This window comes from Cyanistes caeruleus, chromosome 9 (genome assembly GCF_971803275.1).
Source record: "Cyanistes caeruleus chromosome 9, bCyaCae1.hap1.1, whole genome shotgun sequence".
NCBI lineage: Eukaryota > Metazoa > Chordata > Aves > Passeriformes > Paridae > Cyanistes > Cyanistes caeruleus.
Genome location: NC_141709.1, coordinates 8709463 through 8733349, shown reverse-complemented (window position 1 = coordinate 8733349; position 23887 = coordinate 8709463). Strand labels below are relative to the sequence as shown.

Sequence of the window (23887 nt, the reverse complement as noted above, 5' to 3'; positions counted from 1 at the left end):
GCCCTAATAGAACTAAACTTGGCCAGAGACATCAAGGTCAACACTGGGACTTGGACCAACCTGGTCTGCTGGAAGTGTCCCTGCCCATTGACTCGATCTCCTCGAGTGTGGCCCGGCTAGCTCAGTGATGAGGTTTCTCTTCACTCGAGTTTCGAGCCAGCATATGTTTGTGGGGTTCACTGATTTTCTTCAAGAATTCAAGTCTATAGAGCGAGCAAAGAAATCAGGGGGGGGACTCTCTCTCTGGTTTGCATGCCACAGTTTATTTCTGTGAAGGGGAATCCAAAGGATGAGAGACAAAGGATTTGGGGTCTGGGGGGTCTCTTTTAACAGGGTTTCTCGGAGGGAGGGAACATCAGAGAAAGAACCAATTATTTTTCTCAGTTAGTACATCTTACAAACTTTCTACAAATCAAGGTCACACACACCGAGAGAAGAAATAACAGACACCAACTTCTTCAAATGCCCACAAAGGTGTAGGAGTATTCTCCACAGAGGGGCAGCGGGGGGGAGAGGGGGCGGGCTTGGTTTCCTGGCAACTCAGGGGGGAAAGAAAGGGAAGGCAAGGTAAGCATGGCCTCTCAGCTTCCATAGCTCAGAGGCATTCTGGGACAGGAACAACAAAGTTACAAACTTGCGTGTTGGAAAGAAGCGTCTCTCTTCTCCCAAGCCCGTGTTTTCCTGGGCTAAAGAAACTTCAAGCAGCTGGAAATGCCAGCAGGGTCTTCTCTTTTCTCTATCCGGCCTCTCGCCGTGGGGCTGAGGAGAGAAACTTCAGTAACCGTGGTAACCTGACACCAGGTAAACAGGAGAAAGAGAAGCTGGGGGTGGGGGGGAGATCCCAACTAAAAGAGGGGAAAAGATATATTTCAAGCTATCAACTACAACAGGTTAGTATTTTCCCTTCTATAGAAACCTGCTGATAAGAATTCAATGTGACAACTGAAATAGATTTTCCGTTGTCTCATGATTATTTTTTCCCCTAATTTTATATAATATGAAACATTTATTTAGTTAAATAGCCTGAATTTCATATGTCATGAACAATTAAGCATATGAAAAATTTTAATTGCTAATGCAAACTGTGTCCCTTTACATAGGATGTAGTGAAATTATTCCTTCCATACACACGAGCTCTGTCCCACAAGAACTCTGCTGTTCTCACAGTACCACTATTGATCCAGAAAGATGGGGAAGCTTGCTGTAAAAGTAATGAAAGCAGGATCCTGACCCATGCTCTAATTGTCCTTTCTTCATGGATCCAGCCAGTGAACAGGAACAGTGTGAAAACCAGAAAACTTAATTCTGCTGACAAATTTTCAAGCTTGATGTCCAAAAGACATGGTATTTACCGAGTTGACCATTTTATGGATGACTGCTCCACTGAAGAAAAAAAATATACAACCTTTCAAATAGAAGCACAAAACTGTCTTGAAAGGCAACACTATAATTATATTACTATGTTTTTATAGGAACTATAATTATATATATATAATATAATTATTATTATTATTTATAAGTATAACACAAGTGCCAAGTTTTGCTCATGACAATCATCAGTAAATGATTTTATGGTCTTTTGTCTTGACCCATGAGATTTTTCATTTTATTTTCTCTTCTCTCCCATTGAGGAGAGGGAGTGAGAGACCAGCTGGGTGAGGGCCAGATCAAGGTCAATCCACCACCCAACCTTCCTCAAACTTCACTTACTCACTGTAGGCTTCTAATACAAGATTCCCTAGGTCAGTGTATTTCAAATTTTGTATTGCAGCCATAACTGGTTGCAAAAGTCAGGAATTAACTGAGAAATAAGAATGCATTCATGTGATGCTGACGTATGAAATTGCTGATGCCAGCACATGACTTTAATTGCACTGACACAGAAGTTTAAAGCAGAGAAGCTATTTTTACCAGCTCCTTACACACATTCCTAATTGCAAAATTAATTTTTTTGTTTAGAAGAATTCACTTTATAAAAGTATTTCAGCTGAAAGAGAAAAACCCTCTGAAAAGGCAACATATTTTCATAGAAAGTTTAATCAGGAGAGCTATTTTGGATCTTTTCCCCAAACATGATATATAGTGAATGATTTAACACATTTGTGAGCCAACCCACTATAAATGTTTATGAAAGACTGTAATTTTTAAGTATTTTAGAAAAAAAATAACTGGAATTCATTAACACAGCTACTTGCAATCATGGAGAACTTGGGAAAATTTGGGGTTCTGCAGTCTTACTGTCAGATGTGTCAAGAATTTCATCATGGTTGAAATAAAAAAGTGTTTATCCTTTCCCTCTTCATTTCTGAAACTTTCTTGTTATTGGCTGCGATCTTTCTTTCATTTCTGTGGAGACCTCCATCCGAAATGCTCCGGCTCCATTCCACTTCCTTCTTACCTACAAATATCTCCTCTGTTGTAACAGGACAGCTTTATAGCGCATACTGAAGCAGAGAAAGCAACTGCAGACTGTCAGATGGAAGAACCCAGCTGGTTTTAGTGTGATTGGTTCCAGGTAAGGGAATCTAAGAAGGAAAAAGAAATAAATAAAATAAATTAATAAAATAATCTTTTCTAGGGCAGTGGACATCTGAGGACACTAACAAGTAGATGAGGGCAAGGGAACACTGCAGAAGTTATTACATGCCACCAAACGTGGAACCAGATCCTTCTTGAATCCAAAGTCTAAATTGCTAATAGAATTCAGGGATTCCCTGCTTCTAGCTTAATAGACAAAGTGTGGATTAAAAATCTTGTTTCATATATGTCAACTAAGGAAAAGTTAATCTAACAGTTTACTTAAGGAGGAACAATATTAGGAAACACTATTAACCAGACTCCCAGAGCTCCAGTCCCTGCTTCAGAATGAAGGAATACAATGGACAGAATTTAATACTATGCAAATTGTGAGATTACAAACAAAATAAAATATCTATTAAATATTTATAAATATGTTTCTATGGTGCTTATCTAAGTCTGAGTTTCTAAAATTACGGTAAACCTCACTGACATCCTTGAAATTGATTACATTCTTGCTGTAGGGCTATAGTGGATATCTGAACTAGTTTACTTGTACTGCAACTTACTGGAAAGTATAAGAATATTAAAATTTTATATTTAATATTTCATTGGTTCTGATTATTATTATTTTATTGCATGTTCTGCCTCTTTACTTGGAGCAGCTATTCTTTATTGCTGTGTGGCTTTCTATAGTGAGAAGACATCTAGAAACATGCTCGTGGGTTTCAGTTAGACATTATCATCTTCAACATCTAAGTATTTTTTATTTTAAACTATGTTTTCAGTCTCTGACTCTTTAATTTGTACACATATATTTGTGTTTCCTCATTACACCTGATTTTATAGATTAAAAATCCTTAGTAGATGAACCTATAAGCTATGAAGCTTATATATTGTGCAAGAAACTGCATATTAAAGTATTGACATGATACTTACTTAGAACAAAGTTTTCCACATACATTTTTGATGATTCTTACTATCTCCTAACAATGTTATGTCCTTTTGCAGGTAAATGATTTCTCATCTGAGAATTGCCACATCTTTCTTTGATGGTAATGACAATGCCCAAGTCCTCATCTCCCTTTGGCTGTGTGGGTTAGCTTACAGAACCAGATCATAATTCATTGGGGCAGAGGTAGAGTCACAGGTGCTTGAGGCAAAGCACAGTGGGAAAATTCCTGTTGCCATTCACTCCTTCCTCTAGGACACTGGTAGAACGTGGTTGTTTATGTTCTGAAATGGTTTTCCCAGGCTGGACTCCCTGGGCTTGGACTATAAGGAAAAATATGGATGCTCACAGCCCCTGGGTGTTTGGAAACAAAGCCAAGTGAAAGCAAGGCCTCCCTCCAGCTGCACTCTCTGCAGCCACCTCTGTTCCTGCCTCCTGCCCTGAGGGCCGCGGCGGCTGGACGGTGTCCTGTGGGCAGAGCCTGGATCCTGTGGGCACTGCCTGGATCCTGTGGGCAGAGCCTGGATCCTGTGGGCAGAGCCTGGATCCTGTGGGCAGGGCCTGGATCCTGTGGGCAGGGCCTGGATCCTGTGGGCACTGCCTGGATCCTGTGGGCAGAGCCTGGATCCTGTGGGCAGAGCCTGGATCCTGTGGGCAGGGCCTGGATCCTGTGGGAAGTGCCTGGATCCTGTGGGCACTGCCTGGATCCTGTGGGCAGGGCCTGGATCCTGTGGGCAGAGCCTGGATCCTGTGGGCACTGCCTGGATCCTGTGGGCAGGGCCTGGATCCTGTGGGCAGAGCCTGGATCCTGTGGGCAGAGCCTGGATCCTGTGGGCAGAGCCTGGATCCTGTGGGAAGTGCCTGGATCCTGTGGGCAGTGCCTGAATTGCCCAGGCAGCGCTTCGATTCTCCAGGTAGCGCCTGGATCATCCAGGAAACCCCCATCTCCCTCCCAAACATACCCCGCTTTGGGAACCTGGTGATTTCTAAAATCTATACAATTGGTGAGAAACCTCATCAAGGCATGTGATTGTGAAAAATTAAAATTCCTGCAGGAGGAGATGAATCACAAAAGCATCATCCACCTTCCATCAGCACAGGCCAGGGCTGGCAGGACCCACAGCACCGGGGCAGCTTGTGTCTGCTTCCTGGGGGAATTTTTTCCCTCCAGTTCCACAGATTTAAAATCAAAAGAAAGGGTGGAGAGAAATAGGACAGAAGGGATATGTTTGCCTCACCTGGATGAGCTCACTGCTCCCTGCACATGGGCAAGATATTGCCAAGCACAGGACTTGTGTGTTTTTAAAAGCTCAGGCCTCAGAACATCCTTCTGGATCCCTGCTCCAGGATCCACAAGTAATGCCACCAAACCCAAGAACATCCATCAGGGAGCACAGATACAAATGCAAATCCACCCTGTATTTGCCAGGTTTAATTGGTTGTGCTTGGTGCTGGAAAAATCAAGATCTGGAGTTGCCTAAAGCTCATCAGGAAGGTGACGGATTTTTGCCTGCACTAATGATGTGCAGCTGCTCTTCTCAGATGTTATTGAAGGACTGTGACTTTAAAATCAAAGGTAGAAATATCTTCCTTGTTTTGTGGCTTGGGCTGCCTTCCATTCCTTGGAAAGATTAATGTAGATTCCCTCAGAGAACAAGGTGGTTTTTTCTTAGCAACAATACCTAGGGTTTTTTTTACAAAAATGGAAGAGTCTCAGAGCCTCCTCTGGAATCCCTTTGGTGATATAAAATTCAAGTTGTTCATCTCTTTTGGCCCAATGAAAGGACTGTCATGAAATTTAATCTGTGACATGCAAACCCACTGTACCACCAAGCAAGTCCTAGATAACTCATCATTAGGGGACCATGTGCTCATTTGAGATACTTCAGAACATGAAGACATGATTCCAAAGCTCTGTGTTATCCAGTCCTGAAATTAAGGTGTTAGAAAAGAGAAAAATGTTCATTTTATGATTGTGTCAGGGCCTGAAGTTGTGTCTAAGGTTGTGCCATCTTTGGTTCATTGTTGTGAACCTCAACAAGATAATGAAGAAAAGTTGATGAAGAAAACCCTCTTGTCTAACTGGTGGGAATTTGACCCTTAAGAGAAACAATGGATGGGTCAATGGATGGGAACTTCAGCTGTGAAAGAGGAACAATACTCACTGGAGCTGAGCTCAGCATGGAGTGGCTCTCATGAGCCATTGTGGCCTCATCGCACACTCTGACCAAGCGTGCAATGCCATTGTAACTGGGAAAATTCCAGTGCAGTGGAGGAGATCGAAGGTGTGGTTCTGTGGAGGAAACAGAGAGAAGGAAAAGATGCACTCCATTTCCATCCAGGGGACAGTCTGAAGGTGCCTGGCCTGCCCCTCCCACCTGAGCACCGTGCTCCTCCTTCTCCTGCTCAGCAGCTTTTCATGAATCTAGGGGTTGGTGTGTGTTATTTGATACATTAACTAATAAAACCAATTTGCTTTGCAATCCCAAGTGCCTTTCAAATCTTTTGTGCACAGGCATCGTCCAGAATCGTCAACATGAATGGGAACAAGGGTGGGATGCCCAGAGCACAGAAACTGGTGCTGTTTTGAATGTGTGTGAGAGAAAACCTGATGCTGTTTGGAGTGTAAATAGGAGAGAAAGTGACACAAACACGGATGGGGCTTGGGCAGTGGAACATGTGGTTGCACCAGGAGAGGGAGCGTGTAGCTGCCCTGAGAGAAGCTGTTCTGTGTGTGTCAAGTAGTGAAGATTTAATTCAGATACCCAGTTGTGTGGGTGGTCCCTGGTGGCTGAGAAGCTGCCATTTGCAATACCAGGCAAGCACTCCTTCCCTCAGAGATCCCCCAGAATGATCTCTACAGCAGGCAGCTGTCTTGGAGGAGAACTGGGATGGAAGAACGGGGTCCTGCATCAAACAAACTCCTTGTGCCACAAGTCACAAGGACTTGGTGTCCCCACATCCCTCCCGGTGCAGGCAGCGCCTTTCTCCTCTGCCCCACACAGCACACACTGCACCGCCCCAGCAACCCAAAGGCTTTGGCATTCAGGATCTCCCCCCAGGACGATGACTATAGCGCAATGAAAAAAGCAACCACTTTGTATTTATTAATTCAGTCCTTTTATTTCAACAAAACCATCTTACCTAGACTGGTCAAACTAATCTCTAGGCCATCAGAACACTAATTTCACCTACAGAACTTTATTATTTACCTATGCTAGCTAAAGTTTTCTCCCCTCCCTCTCTACCCACTCTCTTAACTCCCTTGTGTTCCCTGTTACCCCTCCCTTGGTCCCCCCTATCTCTAACCCTCCCTTGTTCTCCCTGCCCTCCCTCTCCTTATTCCTATGGCCGGCTTCACTGCCTCCGGGCCCTGACGCCTGTGGCTCTGTGTTCCCGGCATCGCCGGATCACAGCCGCCACCCTGCTCCGGATGGCCCGGGAGCCGCGCCGCAGCGAGTGCAGCAGAGCCCGGCCGCGGGCCCTGAGGCTGTGCGGGGCCGCTGCCCGGCTCTCTGCTGCTGTTGCCTGCGCGCCAGGGGCTGCACAAGCGGCTGGCTTTGCCATCTCTTGTGGCTGGCCAGTGGCACGCACAGGGTGCTCCTTAACTTGTGGAGCTCTGGCCGGGGCAGCACCTGCTGGCTGGGTGAATCTGGGAGCTGCCAGGCCATAAGATGTGCCCGGCAGCTCAGCATCTTCCCCATCTTCCAGCACCAAGTCGGGGTCCATCAGCAGCTGTGGGTAGCGGGGATTCACCCAGATGGTGTGGATAATGATGACATTCTTATCTTCCCTTTTCACAGCTGCTTGATCTTCGGTTTTTGTGCCGGTCCAAAGCTCCAGGAGTTTGGGGTCAGAGCTACATGTAGAGCTGGTGTCTGATGTTGACATCAGCAGCGGCAGCAATGCCGAGTAGCTCTCGACCCCACTGGTGCTGGACCGGACATCCTCTGAGATGTCCCCCTCCTCGTTCTGCAGTTCTGGCAGAACTACCCTCGGTGCTGCCCACTGCCCGTGAGCTTCCTGTGTTGCTGAGGGGCCGGGGACGCAGCTGGGGCCGTGCGGGGCAGCTGCCCCGCTCTCTGCCCCTGCTGCGGCGGCTGCTGCCGCCGTCCCCGAGCCCGTGCCCTGAGCCAGGCCCAGCTGCTGGCCGCATCTCCAGATGACAGCCAGCACCTTGCTCAGGATGGCAAGGAAGCCGCACCACAGCAAGTGCAGCAGAGCCCAGGCGCAGGCCCTGAGGCTATGAGGGGCCGCTGCCCGGCTCTCTGGTGCTGCCACCTGCGCGGCAGGCCCAGCCCAGGAGTCACGGTGCAGCAGTTCCCTCGCCCATGGCAAGCCCGGCCCAGGCCCCGAGGCAGCTGCGTGCTGCCCCATCTCCTTCTTCCTAGAGGTGTTCTCTGGCTTCGTGGATGAGCTCGTCTCCATGTCCATAGACATTTCCGACTTGCTCACACTCCGCCTTCTCCCGGGAGCCGCTGTCTCCTGCCGGAGCCGCTGTCTCCTGCCGGAGCTGCTCTCCTGGGAGTGGGCACCGCCGGGCTCTCCGTGCCCTTTTATACCCGCCTGGTCAGGGCGTGGCCCCAGGTGTCACAATGGGCTCTGGGCACACGCAGCCTCCTCGTCACAAAGGGGAACGGTGTGGGTGGGGTCCCAAGTGTCCCAAAGGGCTCTGCGAACAGATAAGAAGTCCATAATTTCCCCCTTTATAATGTAGAGTGAGACGCAGGAGAACTCGTATGGTTCAGGTGGCAAAGGAAAAAAATCTGATGATGAGCTATTGGAATACAATTTGGAAAAAGGGAGACCAAATACCCCTGAAGGGCTGGAGTACTTCAGTGTCTCCTTGGCTTCAGTTTAATTCAAAAGGTTTCATTTCTAAAGTGATTAGAAGTGAAACACTTAAAACCCTTTGAAGTGTGCTTTTTCCTTGTTGTGTCTTTTGTCTAAGATTCAGAATTGGGTGATGATTAAGCAGGTATTTAACTGTAAAAATGAATGCCAGCCAAGGTGGAGGGGCACTGGCCTTGACCCCCTAAAAAGTGATGCTGACCTGTGGGACGTAACCACTAAAGAAGTTGCTTTTGAAAGCGAGAGGTATCCACCCAAGAGTGAGACCAGCTCTGCTGTCCTGGTCTGCCACTGAAAACTCAGCGTATTATTCTGCAAAGCAAGAGAGACATGGTAGAATTTGTTTATGTAGCAGGGTGGGTGGTCTATTAGGGTCGGAAGAGGAAAGCTGCATGATTTGGCATGGGGAGAAAAACAGCAGGAGAATGACTGCCAGTAAAGAGAGCTTGAATGTGACTAGCATGTGGTTTGACCATTACCCCTGATTTTTCCAATCTTCCTTGTCCCATTATCCTTGTTGGTTGCAGTTTGGTAGTCTTTGACTCCACAAATGCTGCAGCTGAGTCTTAATGTCAGGCAAATCTGCTTTGAAAAAATGAGACGTATTTGACCTTGACATCTAAAGACATAGACAAAAATCATTCTTACACAAAGTGCTCTCAGGAATTAAGAACAAGCACAGACTAACAGGAAAGAGAAAACATTTGCTTGCACTCAAGTAATTCATCCAGTTCTACTGAGTTTCAGTAGACTCAAAGAAACAAAAGAACAGTGATACAATTTTGGTATTCCTTTCTATGCCTTCAGTAATGCCACCTTGAATTTGTCCATTTTATCCATTTTGCTAGCCAGAAGTATACAGGTTTGGGAAGACTTTCTGTGATGCAAGTGGAATAGAAGATAATAATGCTGCCAAAGCAAGTGCAGCCAAACCTGGTGACATCTACTCCTTCTTTCAAAGTCTGTTTGTTCATCTTCAAAGGAACCAAATATGTAAGAAATCTGATACTATTGGTACCAGAGAAGTTGTGAGTTCCCCATTCCAAAAGTGTTCAAGGCTAGGCTGGACATGGTTTGGAGCAACCTAGTCTACTGGAAGGTGGCCCTACCCATGGTAGAGGGTGGATGAGTTTTAAGGTCCATTCCAACTCAAACCATTCTGTAAGTCTATGAATCTGGTACTGTATTGTGATGAATCTGGTGTGTTGAGTGTAAGAGGCAGATGTGGAACATGTTCCATGCAGATAATATACTATAGTAAGAGTCTCCCACTGTCTCTGATGTGCCAGGTACCCAGAATTACTTAGATGAAATAAATGTGCTACATTACTCTCTTCTCCTTCATTACTGCATTTTTTTTTAGTATGGGTTAGTGACTCGATCTCCTCAAGTGTGGCCCGGCTAGCTCAGTGATGAGGTTTCTCTTCACTCGAGTTTCGAGCCAGCATATGTTTGTGGGGTTCACTGATTTTCTTCAAGAATTCAAGTCTATAGAGCGAGTAAAGGAATCAGGGGGGGACTCTCTCTGGTTTGCATGCCACAGTTTATTTCTGTGAAGGGGAATCCAAAGGATGAGAGACAAAGGATTTGGGGTCTGGGAGGTCTCTTTTAACAGGGTTTCTCGGAGGGAGGGAACATCAGAGAAAGAACCAATTATTTTTCTCAGTTAGTACATCTTACAAACTTTCTACAAATCAAGGTTACACACACCAAGAGAAGAAATAACAGACACCAACTTCTTCAAATGCCCACAAAGGTGTAGGAGTATTCTCCACAGAGGGGCAGAGGGGGGGAGAGGGGGCGGGCTTGGTTTCCTGGCAACACAGGGGGGAAAGAAAGGGAAGGCAAGGTAAGCATGGCCTCTCAGCTTCCATAGCTCAGAGGCATTCTGGGACAGGAACAACAAAGTTACAAACTTGCGTGTTGGAAAGAAGGGTCTCTCTTCTCCCAAGCCCGTGCTTTCCTGGGCTAAAGAAACTTCAAGCAGCTGGAAATGCCAGCAGGGTCTTCTCTTTTCTCTATCCGGCCTCTCGCTGTGGGGCTGAGGAGAGAAACTTCAGTAACCGTGGTAACCTGACACCAGGTAAACAGGAGAAAGAGAAGTGGGGGGTGGGGTGGGGCGGGAGACGGACTAAAAGAAGGGAAAAGATATATTTCAAGTTATCAACTACAACATCTCCCCCTAATTTTTTCCAAAAGAAGGAAGGGAACTCGGTTTTACTTCTTAAAACCAAGGGGAAGGGGTTTGGGGTGTATTGGGATTTGGGAATTCCACAGCATTTATCTGAGGTGCAGGAGAAATTAACTTGGTGGTGGTGGTAACACACCAACGTTGCAAAACAGAAAACATAATCAAAACAACAACAATTGCAAAAAACCCTAAAACAGTTTGGAATACAGAAGACAGCCATCCCGAAAATCCCCATGCTGAGAAAATGTCCACAAAACTGTCATGCTCGGGATGGTTTCTTCCTAAAATACAGGTAAACAAGGAACAAAAACTATTAACTGAATTCATCAATAAACAGATTCAACAGAGGAAAGTCAGGGTAGAATGGAGAATCTGGATTTCCTTCTCCACCCAAATACCTGTTTGATCTTTGAACTTCTGCCACTGAAATATCGGGGGGTCTGGTGGGATGTTTTTCAGTGTACGGTTTTACCCACCTCTGTGGGACCCACCGTAAACCCAGGGGTGTTGATACACAAGCGTATCCTCTTCCCCATGTCACTAATTTGTAAGGACCTTCAATTTTTCCACTCTCAGGGTCTCTCATCAACACTGGTGGATGTTCCTTGAGCTTGTGTTTGCCATGAGGGGAGAAATGCTTAACCACTGTGGGGTTTTGATCTTCCACAGAGCAGTTTAAAAAATTGAGAGTGAACAGGGCTTTGCATAATCTTTCTTGTGGTGTTAACTTTACTTTGTCTTTCCATTGATTTTTCAAAACTCGTTTGAGTGACTGGTGTGCTCTCTCTACTATTGCTTGACCTGTTGGAGAGTGAGGGATTCCTGTCTTGTGTCTCACTCCCCATTGTTGCAAAAATTCCTTAAACACTTTGGAAATACATGCTGGTCCATTTTCTGTTTTCATTTCTTTAGGGATTCCTAGCACAGAAAAAGCTTGCAACAGGTGCTTTGTGGCATGCACATCTTTTTCTCCTGCATGGGCTGAGGCAAAAATTGCTCCCGAGAAGGTATCAATGGATACATGTACATATTTTACCTGTCCAAATTCAGGGATGTGTGTTACATCAGTTTGCCATACTTGACAGCTTTCAAGTCCCCTTGGATTAACTCCAGCACTCAGGGATGGCAGAGCTGTGCACTGACAGTGGGGACACGTGGCCACAATGGCTTTGGCTTGATCTCGTTTCAGATTAAACTGTCAAATCAAACCTGGTACATTCTGATGCAACATTTCATGGCTTAATTTTGCCTGTTGAAACAGGTCAGGAAGTCTGGCCAGCCCAAGAGGGGCAGCAGCCTGGGAATCAGCTCTGTCATTCCCTTCTGCTATGAAACCACGTGTGAAAGCGTGTGTGACCGGGTATGCATAACAAAATAAGGATGTTCTCGATGGGAAACTGCATAAATCAATTTTGAAAGCAATTCAAACAAAGTTCTGTTTGAGATCTCATTGAGGACTGCATTCTCTGCTCTGGAAACCACTCCTGCTGTGTGGTGGTGCATATTTCTGGGAGTTACTTTGTTTCTCTGTGACGTGTCTTTCCCCTCCCCTTCCTGTCCCTGAAACGTTATCCCAGTGCTTGGTGTTATATGTCCCCCTGCCCCTCTCCCGAGGTTTGAAAAAGTCCGGGAAAGAGGCACCCAGGCTCTTCTCTCTTCTGGAAGCGAGCCAGAATAAACATCCTCCGATCCCCGGAGGGAGAAGCAGCACCTTTTTGGTCTTTTCTTGGTCTCCAAGAGCCTCCCTGACCCCTCCATTCGACAGAGCTAGCGTGGATTTCCTTCGGGGGGCAAAGGGAAGGTCTCTTCACAAGAATACACCTATGAAAGCAGAACTGACTAAAGAACATGACATTTCCTTCCCTCACCAAGGCAGAGCAAGGTGTTGTTACCCTTCCAGAGAATATTCGTAATAATCCCCTTCAAAGTACTGAAAACCAAAAAAAATTTAAAAATTTAAATTGATGATCAAACTGTTAAATAATCACACTGGCAATATTCACTGTTTTTCCAAATATTTTGTTCAGATTAATTTCCGTATGCTTTTCAGAGCATACACAAACCAATATTCAGAATGCCTAAGAACTTTTCCCCACATTAGCACAGATTCTCTTCAGATGCAGCCAGGACAAGGAGCTATTGTAATTGCTCACTGGAGAGCACTGCCATGCCACTGTCCAAAAAAAGTGATCTTAGCCAAATTCCTGTGCCCAAAGAACTAAGTATGCATTTTAGATAAAGAAAAAATATTTGAAGGTGGGTTGAGCTGTTTACTGGAATTATACTGAAAAAGAATATGGAATAAAATTCTCAAATGCTTAAATATCTTAAGCACTAATCTTAATAGTTTTGTATGGCATGTTGTCCTAGTTTAGGGTTTGCCCCTAGGAAGGAAAACTCTAAATGGGGATTTCTACAGGGAAATGCCCCTCTCCACTAACGGGTCCGGGAAAAGGGAAAAAAAAAAATTCCGTGGAGAGAAGTGGAAAAAGCTGTTTATTTAACAGAAATTGAGTAATATTAAATAATAAAACCTCTTGCTGTTTGATGGGATGGTAAGTCTAGGAAGAAAAGTCTTTTTTCATGTGGTGCAGCTCGGCTCGCTCAGGTTCTTATCAGTCCCTCCGGCGCTGGAAAAGTGCCGAGGCCCAGGCCCCGGTGGGCCACAGGCCTGAGCTCCCGGGGTTTGGCTGGGTGTTCAGGCCAGAGCAGGCTTGCACAGATCCAAGAAAATTGAAAAAAACAAAGGTCCAGGGAACTCTTCTGCCTCAGCTAGCTAAAACTAACTAAAAGTCAGAGAGAAGCTCTGTTCCGCTGTCTGTCCGTGCTGCAGACACCACAGTCCAGGAGCGGGGTGTGTGGGAGTGATGTTTTCCTTAACACACTGCGCGCTTCTTCTTCCCCCTCTCTTGCTCTCAAAGCCAGTCTTAAAGGTGCAGAACTTAATATATAACATAAACCAGACGATTGGGGATACCAGTATCATAAAGTCACCCCAGGACATTCCACCCCTTATCCCCATATCGTCAACTTATTATCAAAATTAATATATATATATATTTTAACCCTACAACACATACATTATATACAGACAAGGGCATTTATTCATAATCTTCACTTAACTATCAGATCTCTCTGAGGTACACATTGTGTTGTTCCATCTTTCTTCATTATCTACTATGTGCAACCCGGTCTTTGAGCAAAAACAACTCTATGAATGGGTTTGTCTGTACTCGAAGTAGAATTGATCTAAACTGTCTTTCCTAACAAACCTCTGAGATGTACTGCTGGGACCTTGTCTCCCTTTACTTTATGCAGGGGCTCGGATTGGGCTGGGCCTGCTCGATTGGTGGAACCTCGGGTGTTAACTATCCAGGTGGCTTTTGCTAGATGCTGCTCTCAATTTTTGAAAGATCCTCCACTCAACGCTTTTAAGGTAGTCTTTAACAGTCTATTGTACCTCTCTACTTTTCTCACAGCAGGTGCATGGTAAGGGATATGGTACACCCACTCAATGTCATGTTCTCTAGCCCAGCTGTTTATAAGGTTATTCTTGAAATGAGTCTCATTGTCTGACTCAATCTTCTCAGGGGTACCATGCCTCCAGAGGACTTGCTTTTCAAGTCTCAGGATGGTGTTACGGGCTGTAGCATGAGGCACAGGGGAGGTTTCTAACTATCCAGTGGTGGCTTCTACCATTGTGAGCACGTAGCGCTTGCCTTGGCGGGTTTGGGGCAGTGTGATGTAGTCAATCTGCCAGGCTTCCCCATATCTATATTTGGACCAATGCCCACCGTACCATAGCGGCTTCAACCGCTTGGCTTGCTTGATCGTGGCACACGTCTCATAGTCATGGATAACTTGGGAAATACTGTCCATGGTTAGGTCCACTTCTCGGTCTTGTGCCCACTTATAGGTGGCATCTCTACCTTGATGGCCTGAGGCGTCATGGGCTCATCGAGCTAGGAACAACTCTCCCTTGTGTTGCTAATCTAAGTTTATCTTTGACACCTCTATCTTTGTAGCTTGATTTACCTGCTCATTGTTTCAGTGCTCTTCATTAGCCCTGCTCTTGGGGACATGGGCATCTACATGACAGACCCTCACAGACAGTTTCTCTACTCTGGTGGCGATGTCTTTTTCCTCATCAGCAGCCCAGATTGGCTTTCTTCTGCGTTGCCAGTCGGCCTTTTTCCACCTTTCCAGCCATCCCCACAGAGCATTGGCTACCATTCATGAATTTGTGTAGAGGTAGAGCTTTGGCCACTTCTCTCTTTCAGCAATGTCCAGGGCCAGTTGAACAGCTTTGAGTTCAGCAAGTTGGCTTGATCTACTTTCTCTTTCAGTGGCCTCTGCGACCTGTCGTGTGGGGCTCCATACGGCTGTTTTCCACTTCTGGTTCATCCCTACGACGCGACAGGAACCATCAGTGAACAGAGCGTAGCGCGTTTCTTCTGCTGGCAGTTGGTTGTACGGTGGAGCTTCTTCAGCCCGTGTCACTTGTTCTTGCTCTTCTTCATCAGTGAGACTAAAGTTTTCACCTTCTGGCCAGTTTGTAATTATCTCTAAAATCCCAGGGCGATTTGGGTTTCTAATACGGGCGCGCTGCGTGATGAGGGCGATCCACTTGCTCCATGTAGCGTCGGTGGCGTGGTGGATAGCAGGAACCTTTCCTTTAAACATCCACCCCAGCACTGGCAGTCGGGGTGCCAGGAGGAGTTGTGCTTCTGTGCCAATCACTTCTGAGGCGGCTTGAACTCCTTCATAGGCAGCTAAAATTTCCTTCTCTGTGGGAGGGTAGTTGGCTTCGGACCCTCTGTAACTTTGGCTCCAGAATCTCAGTGGTCGGCCTCGAGTCTCCCCAGGCACTTTCTGCCAAAGGCTCCAGGACAGACTGTGGCTCCCGGCTGCAGAGTAGAGCACGTTCTTCACATCTGGTTCTGTTCTGACTGGGCCAAGGGCTACTGCATGAGCGATCTCCTGTTTGATCTGAGTAAAGGCTTGTTGTTGTTCAGGGCCTCACTGGAAAGTGTTCTTTTTGCGGGTGACCAGGTAAAGAGGGCTCACAATCTGGCTGTACTCAGGAATGTGCATCCTCCAAAAACCTATGGCACCTAGGAAAGCTTGCGTTTCCTTCTTGCTGGTGGGTGGAGACATTGCTGTGATCTTATTGACAACCTCAGTGGGAATCTGACGCCGTCTATCTTGCCACTTTACTCCCAGGAACTGAATTTCACGAGCTGGTCTCTTAACTTTGCTCTTCTTGATGGCAAAACCAGCTTTCAGGAGAACCTGGATGATTTTCTCTCTTTTCTCAAAGACCTCTTCAGCCGTCTTTCCCCAAACAATGATGTCATCAATGTACTGCAGATGTTCTGGAGCCTCACCCTTTTCTAGGGCAGCCTGGATCAGTCCATGGCAGATGGTGGGGCTGTGCTTCCACCCCTGGGGCAGTCGGTTCCAGGTGTACTGCACTCCCCTCCACATGAAGGCAAACTGAGGCCTGCATTCTGATGCCAGGGGAATGGAGAAAAATGCATTGGCAATGTCAATAGTGGCGTACCACTTCGCTGCTTTGGACTCCAGCTCGTACTGGAGCTCCAACATATCCGGCACGGCAGCGCTCAGAGGTGGAGTCACTTCATTCAATGCACGATAGTCCACAGTCAATCTCCATTCTCCTGCAGATTTACGCACAGGCCAGATGGGGCTGTTGAAGGGTGAGTGAGTTTTGCTGACCACCCCTTGGCTCTCCAGTTCTCGGATCATCTTGTGGATGGGGATCACAGCATCTCGATTTGTCCTATACTGCCGGCGGTGCACCGTCGAGGTGGCAATTGGTACTCGCTGTTCTTCTACTTTCAGGAGTCTTACTACAGATGGGTTCTCTGACAGTCCAGGCAAAGTGTTCAATTGCTTGATGCTCTCTGTCTCTATAGCTGCTATCTCAAATGCCTACTTAAGCCCCTTTGGGTCCTTAAAATACCCACTTCGGAGGTAGTTTATGCTTAAAATGCATGGGGCCTCTGGGCCAGTCACAATGGGGTGCTTCTTCCACTCATTTCCAGTCAGGCTCACATCAGCTTCCACTAAAGTAAAGTCCTGTGATCCCCCTGTCACACCAGCAATAGAAACAGATTCTGCCCTTACATATCTTGATGGGATTAGGGTACACTGTGCACCAGTGTCAACCAAGGCCTCATATTTTCGTGGTTCTGATGTGCCAGGCCAACGAATCCACACAGTCCAAAAGACACGGTTTTCCCTAGCCTCTACCTGGCTAGAGGCAGGGCCCCTCTAAACTTGGTTATCATCATACTTGTCAGTTTGACTACAGGCTACTGGAGTGGCTTTCTTTTTGGTGGAGTATTCTCCCTGAGTCTTGCTGTCTTTCAGTTCAAGCATCCGTTTTGCCAGAGCAGCAGTAGATTTTCTATGTCATTTTTTCATGTTTTCTCCACAGTCACGTAGGAAAAACCACAGCTCAGCTCTTAGCTTTTTCTCTCTATCTGGGGAACTTCTGCGTTGAGTACCAGGGCTCCTGGTCTGTACTGCTGAGACTGGAAGAAGGTCTTCTCTGAGTTTCTTGAAATTCTCCTTCATTTTGTTGTGGAAGTTTTGCATACGTGTTTCCATAGCTGCAATTTTTGTTTGTATGGGGCCATGCACGGTATCTGCATATGCTCGAAGCTTCTTCGCCATATCCAGCACAGTCTCTTCCCGGTCATCCTGCTTCATTGTTGCTAAAGCAGAAGCGTATTCTTGTGGCCCAAGTCGAACAAGTTTTCGCCACATCACAGATGTGCATGGCACCAAGTCTGGATTTCTAGTACTTAAGTCACTCACAAAGACAATCTCTACTATTGCCATTTCTCTCAAGCGCTGAATCCTTTGTTCTATGGTTTTCTAACGAGTTTGCTGTATATAGAGATCGTCTGCACACAGATATCTTTGTGCCACACTTCTTAGGACCCGTTCCCAGAGACTATAAGGGTCAGCCCCCCTCATCATCTCCTGGTCAATAACCGGATCGTGTGACAGGGACCCCAGATGCCTCGCTTCAGTGCCATCCAGAACTGTAGCCTCACCTGCAGCATCCCACAGATGGACTAACCAACTAATTATAGATTCATCAGGTCGTCGAGTGTAATCTTTTCTCAGGCCACGAAGGTCCTTCAGGGAGAAAGGTTCACCAGTGCCTTCTGATTTTGTGTCAGTTGCTGGTCTTGAGGGTCCTTCCCCCGCATCACCATTATCATCATCTACTGGCCGATCGGTTTTGGTTTTGAATTTCATGCCTCTCGTGGCAGGAGCAACAGACACTGGCTTAGGCTCACTGTCTGGTTTGGCTGCTGGCTTAGGCTCACTGTCTGGTTTAGCCTGAGTCACTGGGGTAGCTGCTGATTTATCTGCTTGCTCTACAGTATCTAGCACCGTGCGATAAGCATACGCTAGGGCCTAGCTTATTGCAATGAGATTTTTCTTTTTAGAATCATCACAGCAATTCTCTTCCAGATATTTCCTTACTTCATCTGGGTTCTGAATTTGTTCACGTGAAAATTCCCAGGCTGGGGGATCAGAAAATTCCTCCAGAGTTCAGCCAATTCTCTCCTATTCTCTACACCACTCAGGATTTCCCACACCTGAGTCTACTTCTGGGGCAGGGGTCTCGTTGGCTCTTCTGGATATCTCAGCCCTCATCTTAGAGAAGCTGCAGACTATATAGAGGAAGCTTAACAGCTGAGCCAGCTGTACTACCAGGAAAGTGGTATCCTTAACACTCAGGGGAAACTGGGTATTCTCAAAGAGGGACATAACAGATTCAAAGGAGAAGAAGGAAAGAAAAGGCTGAAACACCTCATCCCCTGGTCTTCCTCTAACAAACTGGGTGCAATTACCAATAAACTCCCAAAATGTGCTACTAGGACTGGGAGGCAGGGTCGGGCGAAGAAACCATGAGCCAAACATACCTGACAGAAACTTCAGTAGTTCTATAAACTTCCTATAAATCATTATCACTGAGCCCAGCACAATAACCATTCTAATCCGTGCCCCTCTACTGTGAAAGAGGGCAAAGACAGGTATTAAAACCTCAAAAACTTTTAGGGACCAGGTCCACATGAAGGCTTCTACCCCAAGAGACATTATGTATCTAAACAACATGACTACTGACTGCTTTATCCCAATACAGAGTAAATACAACCAACAATCAGTACAGGTTTTTCCACTTTCTCTCGCCCCACGTTCGGGCGCCAAGAACTGTATTTGTCCTAGTTTAGGGCAAATCAGGAAGGAAAACTCCAAATGGGGATCTCCACAGGGAAATGCCCCTCCCCACCAACGGGTCTGGGAAAAGGAAAAAAAAAAAATTCCGTGGAGAGAAGTGGAAAAAGCTGTTTATTTAACAGAAATTGAGTAATATTAAATAATAAAACCTCTTGCTGTTTGATGGGATGGTAAGTCTAGGAAGAAAAGTCTTTTTTCATGTGGTGCAGCTCGGCTCGCTCAGGTTCTTATCAGTCCCTCCGGCGCTGGAAAAGTGCCGAGGCCCAGGCCCCGGTGGGCCACAGGCGTGAGCTTCCGGGGTTTGGCTGGGTGTTCAGTCCAGGGCAGGCTTGCACAGATCCAAGAAAATTGAAAAAAACAAAGGTCCAGGGAACTCCTCTGCCTCAGCTAGCTAAAACTAACTAAAAGTCAGAGAGAAGCTCTGTTCCGCTGTCTGTCCGTGCTGCAGACACCACAGTCCAGGAGCGGGGTGTGTGGGAGTGATGTTTTCCTTAACACACTGCGCGCTTCTTCTTCCCCCTCTCTTGCTTTCAAAGCCAGTCTTAAAGGTGCAGAACTTAATATATAACATAAACCAGACGATTGGGGATACCAGTATCATAAAGTCACCCCAGGACACATGTACAAAATATCTCAGTTCTATGGAGTACAGCTGCACAGATCCAGAAACAATATGATAATTTTCTTAGAGAAAGGGAATGGAACCTGTTTGCTCATTGTTTATCCTGCTAATGGAACACTGAGCACAAGAATGAAGACATAAAATGTATTGGTCTTCTTAGGTGTGAAAAGAATTGAAGCAGAGGCTATTTTACATTCCCCACCCACTTCTTATAAATGTACAAAATGGGCTCCAGTAAGACCCCCCACTTCAGACATTAGACAGAATGAACTAGGTGGCTTAGATCTTCACTCTTACAATGCTGCAAAAAGGAAGTGCTCTGGAAGTACTTTGACCTATAAATATCAAGGCTAAATACCTTCAGTAGTGAATTCTATAGGTCACAATGATACATACATACATACATACCTCAAGGTTTTTTATAGATTAATTTCTTGTTCTGGAAATATTCGACTCACTCAGACTTTGGAGGTTTCTTTCCAAGTATCTGTGCTCTCTCGTCCCTGGTAAGAGATTTCCTGCCTTTTTCACTGGAAAGGAAAAACATTAATTTTAAACTATCCACAAGTGTTTTCCTCTCTGACTGATGATTTGAGCTAGTCAATCATACAACAGACATGAAACTAAAGAAAAATTAGAAAAAAAGGTAACTCCTAAACTAGTATTCTATGGTTCTGGCCAGGACAGGGTTAATTTCTACAGCAGCCAGGAGGGGATATGAGCAGGACCTGGAAGTTATTCCCTACCACCTCTCACCATTGTGGGGGTGGGTGGAAGGGTCCCTGCTGTTGGGGAATGTGGTGGCAGTCGGGTACTGTCACGGGTTTCCTTGTGGTGAGCATTCACATGTGAATCGCTTGCCTCTCTTGTACACTTTGCTATTAACATCACTGCTGTTACTGTTCTTCTTTTAATCTCATTGCTCTTTCTAGTAAATTGTTCTTATCTCAACCTTATCTTCACCTTTTGTTCCTCCAATTTTCCTCTCCAGCTGCTGTAGGGAAAGGGGAGTGAGAAAGTGGCCCACGGTTTGGAGTGTTTTGGTAGGAGTGCAAAATTGGGGAATACCATTCTCAAACCATGACAATCTAAATAGAGTATTTTGATGGAAAATGATTCTCAGAATTCTCCTCTAAACTCTCACTTGTTCAAAAATTTATTGTTGTTTTCACTATTACAGTAGCTCATTTCCTCAATCTGTGGACTAAGCTGAAGACAACCTATTTAGACACACCTGAAAATTCAGCCCCACTGATTTAAGGGTTAGTCTATATTTCAACAACTGCAAAATACAAAATTGCAGCAGATTGAAGGAGAAAAAGAAAAATGTTTTTCCAGTCAAAATGTGGGGAAAAAGCCCCACAAAGCTGATCATGTGGACATAAAGAGGTAAGAGATTCCAAGTGATAAGCAGTAGATGGAAAGAAGGGGAATACAAATAAGCAGTATGAATCTTTCAGTGTATAGACCAAGTCTAGGTAAATTCTTGCATAGGAATACTTTAAATGGAATTCCTCACTTTATGGGTCTCACCTTTTTTTTCGCTTTGTTTCACCCCGAGATGAACTCTTGCTAGAAGACTTCTGAGAATGTGCATCAGATACCCTCTTCCTTACTGGGGGAAGAATTGCTGATAGTTAACAAGGGAAGAAGAAGGATATTGCATAAATGCCAACCAACTGAAGTTTTTGATGTGTATATGTATACTGTATTCTTATTTCTATAATGTTTCCTTATAATATGTAGGGGACAACAACAGGAACAATCATTTCTGTCAGACAGGCCTGAAGTAACTCAGAAGTGGCAACAGCAATAAAGGTTATGAGCTGGGGCATGAGTCCCAGGAATGTCACAGAAAATACATGGTAAATGGAAGAGATGTAAAGCAAATTTGAGGCAGGTTAATAAGGAGAATGAATGGGCTACATTCATAGTATTAGTGGTCATGGGGACTTGTAAATGTGAAAGCTTTGGAAATGGCTGGAGGAGTCAAGGTCTGCAGAAGAGACATGAGGAAATGGGAACACTAGGCAGGGAGCATCTAGGGTTACCTCTGTGCTCACTTTGGAGTAGATGATAATACACTGTGAGAATACACTGATTCCCTATATATTTCATGATTTTTGCACCACTTCTTTTCTCAACCCTGCTTCCCTGTTGCTATCACAGGTACTCTTTATAACATTATTATCTCATTCTGCAGCTTTCATTGTTTTAGGAATTCAAAATCATCTTAATCTAAGTAAAAATGTCCAGGAAAAGAGTTGAGAAGCACAACTATCTCAGAGTTCCTAGCATAGAAGCCATTGGCCTGGACCGTGTGCAGTAAAATGCCAGGAACTGCAATTTAGATGAAAAGAAAATATTAAAAGAAATACAGGCACACCTGGATCATTTGTCCTCCCGTGGTTTAGGTTTGGGGATTTTTTTGATAGGTCAAATCTAAAAAAAAACCAAATTAAGTACTACTGAATAACAAATAGCAAACAAGGCATGCTCTCTATCCCTGTCACGTGCTGAGCTAAATTTCTGAGCTCATATGTAACAGATAGGATTACTTTCACAACTGACAGTGTACATAGAAGTAATTTCATGGGACTGATTTGTTTAACTGGTATTTTGGAATTTCTACAAGCAAAACTACATTAAAATACTATTTGCAAATCAAACATTTGTCATAGTCTTCATTTTACACTTTTTATATTCAGTCAACTATGCAGCAGATAATCACCTTTTAACTAAAATAAATCTCTAGAAGACAAAACTTAAATACCTGAAATTTATCATTGTATACTAGATGTCACTTATTACTCAAAAATATATTTGGCTATGAGAAATATTGGTTTTAAAAAGAAAGCAGTCTCAGCTAGACTAATTTTTAAAGTTAGATCAGAAAATACATAGTAGTATTACCTATGACCAGTCTATTCACTAGTTCTGGGCAAAGAAAATATAAATAAAGACAAGGAAAGAAAAATACCTTTAGGCAAACAAGTACTTACCCAGATAAATTTTTGATAACATTTATTGCCAAATCATTAAACATAGATGTATCCATTCTGCTTGGATTTAACAAAGGGAATTTATCAGGATCCAGTCCCATCACCATCCTTTTGCTCTCATCTCTGAGACTGTCTTCTCTGCAATGAGAGCTCTTTTTTGCTCTCATCTCTGGGACAGCAGGAGCAATGGAATCTTGTAACCTCCCATTCATGTCAAGAGTTGTTAAGTCCCCTTGCAATGTCCCATCTGTGTCAGGAGTGGTGAAGTCCTCCTGAAATGGGAAGAAAGATAAAGGAAGCCCTGTAGACTGTAGCAGGCAGTTAGTGAAAGCATTCCATGTAATGACCGGCTACTAAAGCAGATTTTCTAAATGGACAGTATCTTGCTTCACAGGCTAAAGTAAATTTTTTGTCAGCAATGTTGTTACAGCTATACAGCTCTAAAACACTTCTAAGCAGTTAAGAGTAGGTTCTCATAATCATCATAAACAGTATTTAAGGATATACTCTTAAAACAATGATCCACTGAGATTACAAAATAAAGACAGAATTTCCAGAAAAGGGAGGAAAGAAAACAAACCCCATTTGATAAAAACAAAATCCCTTCAGGACACATCTGGGATTTAAAAAAAAAAAAAAGAAACCTGTGAAATATGTACCTCTGAATAGTGTTACACCTTGAAAACAAACTCTTGTGAAGAACTGAGCAACTCACTGCAATGCCATGCATCTCTTTCAGCGTTCTGTAGACTTGGTGATTTACTCAGCCTCTTAAAAAGGCTGTCCTAATGTTACAGTGTCTCTGACATCTTGGCATAATGCAGATTCTTTTTTCATTTGAAAATTCAAAGCACAGATTCTGAAAAGCCATTAAAGTATGTACACAAGAAAATTCTCTTCATATTAAAGGAAATAGAGAATGTGAAAGTTATCTTAGAGTGGCATGTGGAATCTTTGCTTTTACTAAGAAGCAGTCAAGGTACTTGCTCCTCTTTTTCAGCTGTTCCAACACCTCTCTGGCAAAATCATACAACTTTTCAGAAGTTAAAGCCTGAAAAAGATGGTAAGACAGATGGTATTTACTAAACTAACTGTTCTAACCTTTTCAAACATGCTGACTCTTGCAAACAACATATTTGCCTCTGTTCTGCCACCAGTTTATGTACACATACATGGAAGAAATGAGATTGTATACGAGGCTGAGGTTTTGGTTTGGTAAACAGGAAAACAGGGTGTCCAAAAAGGACTATGGTGGTTTTAAACCCAGCTAGAAATTAAGCACTGCACAACTCAACCCTCCTTCTCTCCCTCCTTGCCCTGGTGAAATGAGGAGCAGAATCAAAGGCCAACATGTATATTGAGATAAGAACAGTTTAATAATTGAAAGTAAAGTGAAATACAGTGATAATGGTAAATAAATATATAGTAATAATAATAATAATAGTAACAACAGCAATAATAACAAT

General features: G+C 44.6%; 1 protein-coding gene and 1 pseudogene across 2 annotated transcripts in view; one reads left to right on the top strand and one right to left on the bottom strand.

Annotated features, from left to right (window-relative positions):
- BRINP3 (BMP/retinoic acid inducible neural specific 3) overlaps positions 1-23887 on the top strand; it is a 662162-nt gene that overhangs the window by 39046 nt on the left and 599229 nt on the right. The window lies entirely within an intron of this gene.
- Positions 9845-23887, bottom strand: part of LOC111944288 (coiled-coil domain-containing protein 180-like) — a 29464-nt pseudogene continuing 15421 nt past the window's right edge. Inside the window, exons 21-25 of the transcript XR_015273799.1 lie at positions 22422-22693; positions 21806-21861; positions 20953-21049; positions 19423-19949; positions 9845-12877 (exon numbers count right to left, since the gene is read on the bottom strand). The product of XR_015273799.1 is annotated as a coiled-coil domain-containing protein 180-like (transcript). The remainder of the gene's footprint in view (positions 12878-19422; positions 19950-20952; positions 21050-21805; positions 21862-22421; positions 22694-23887) is intronic.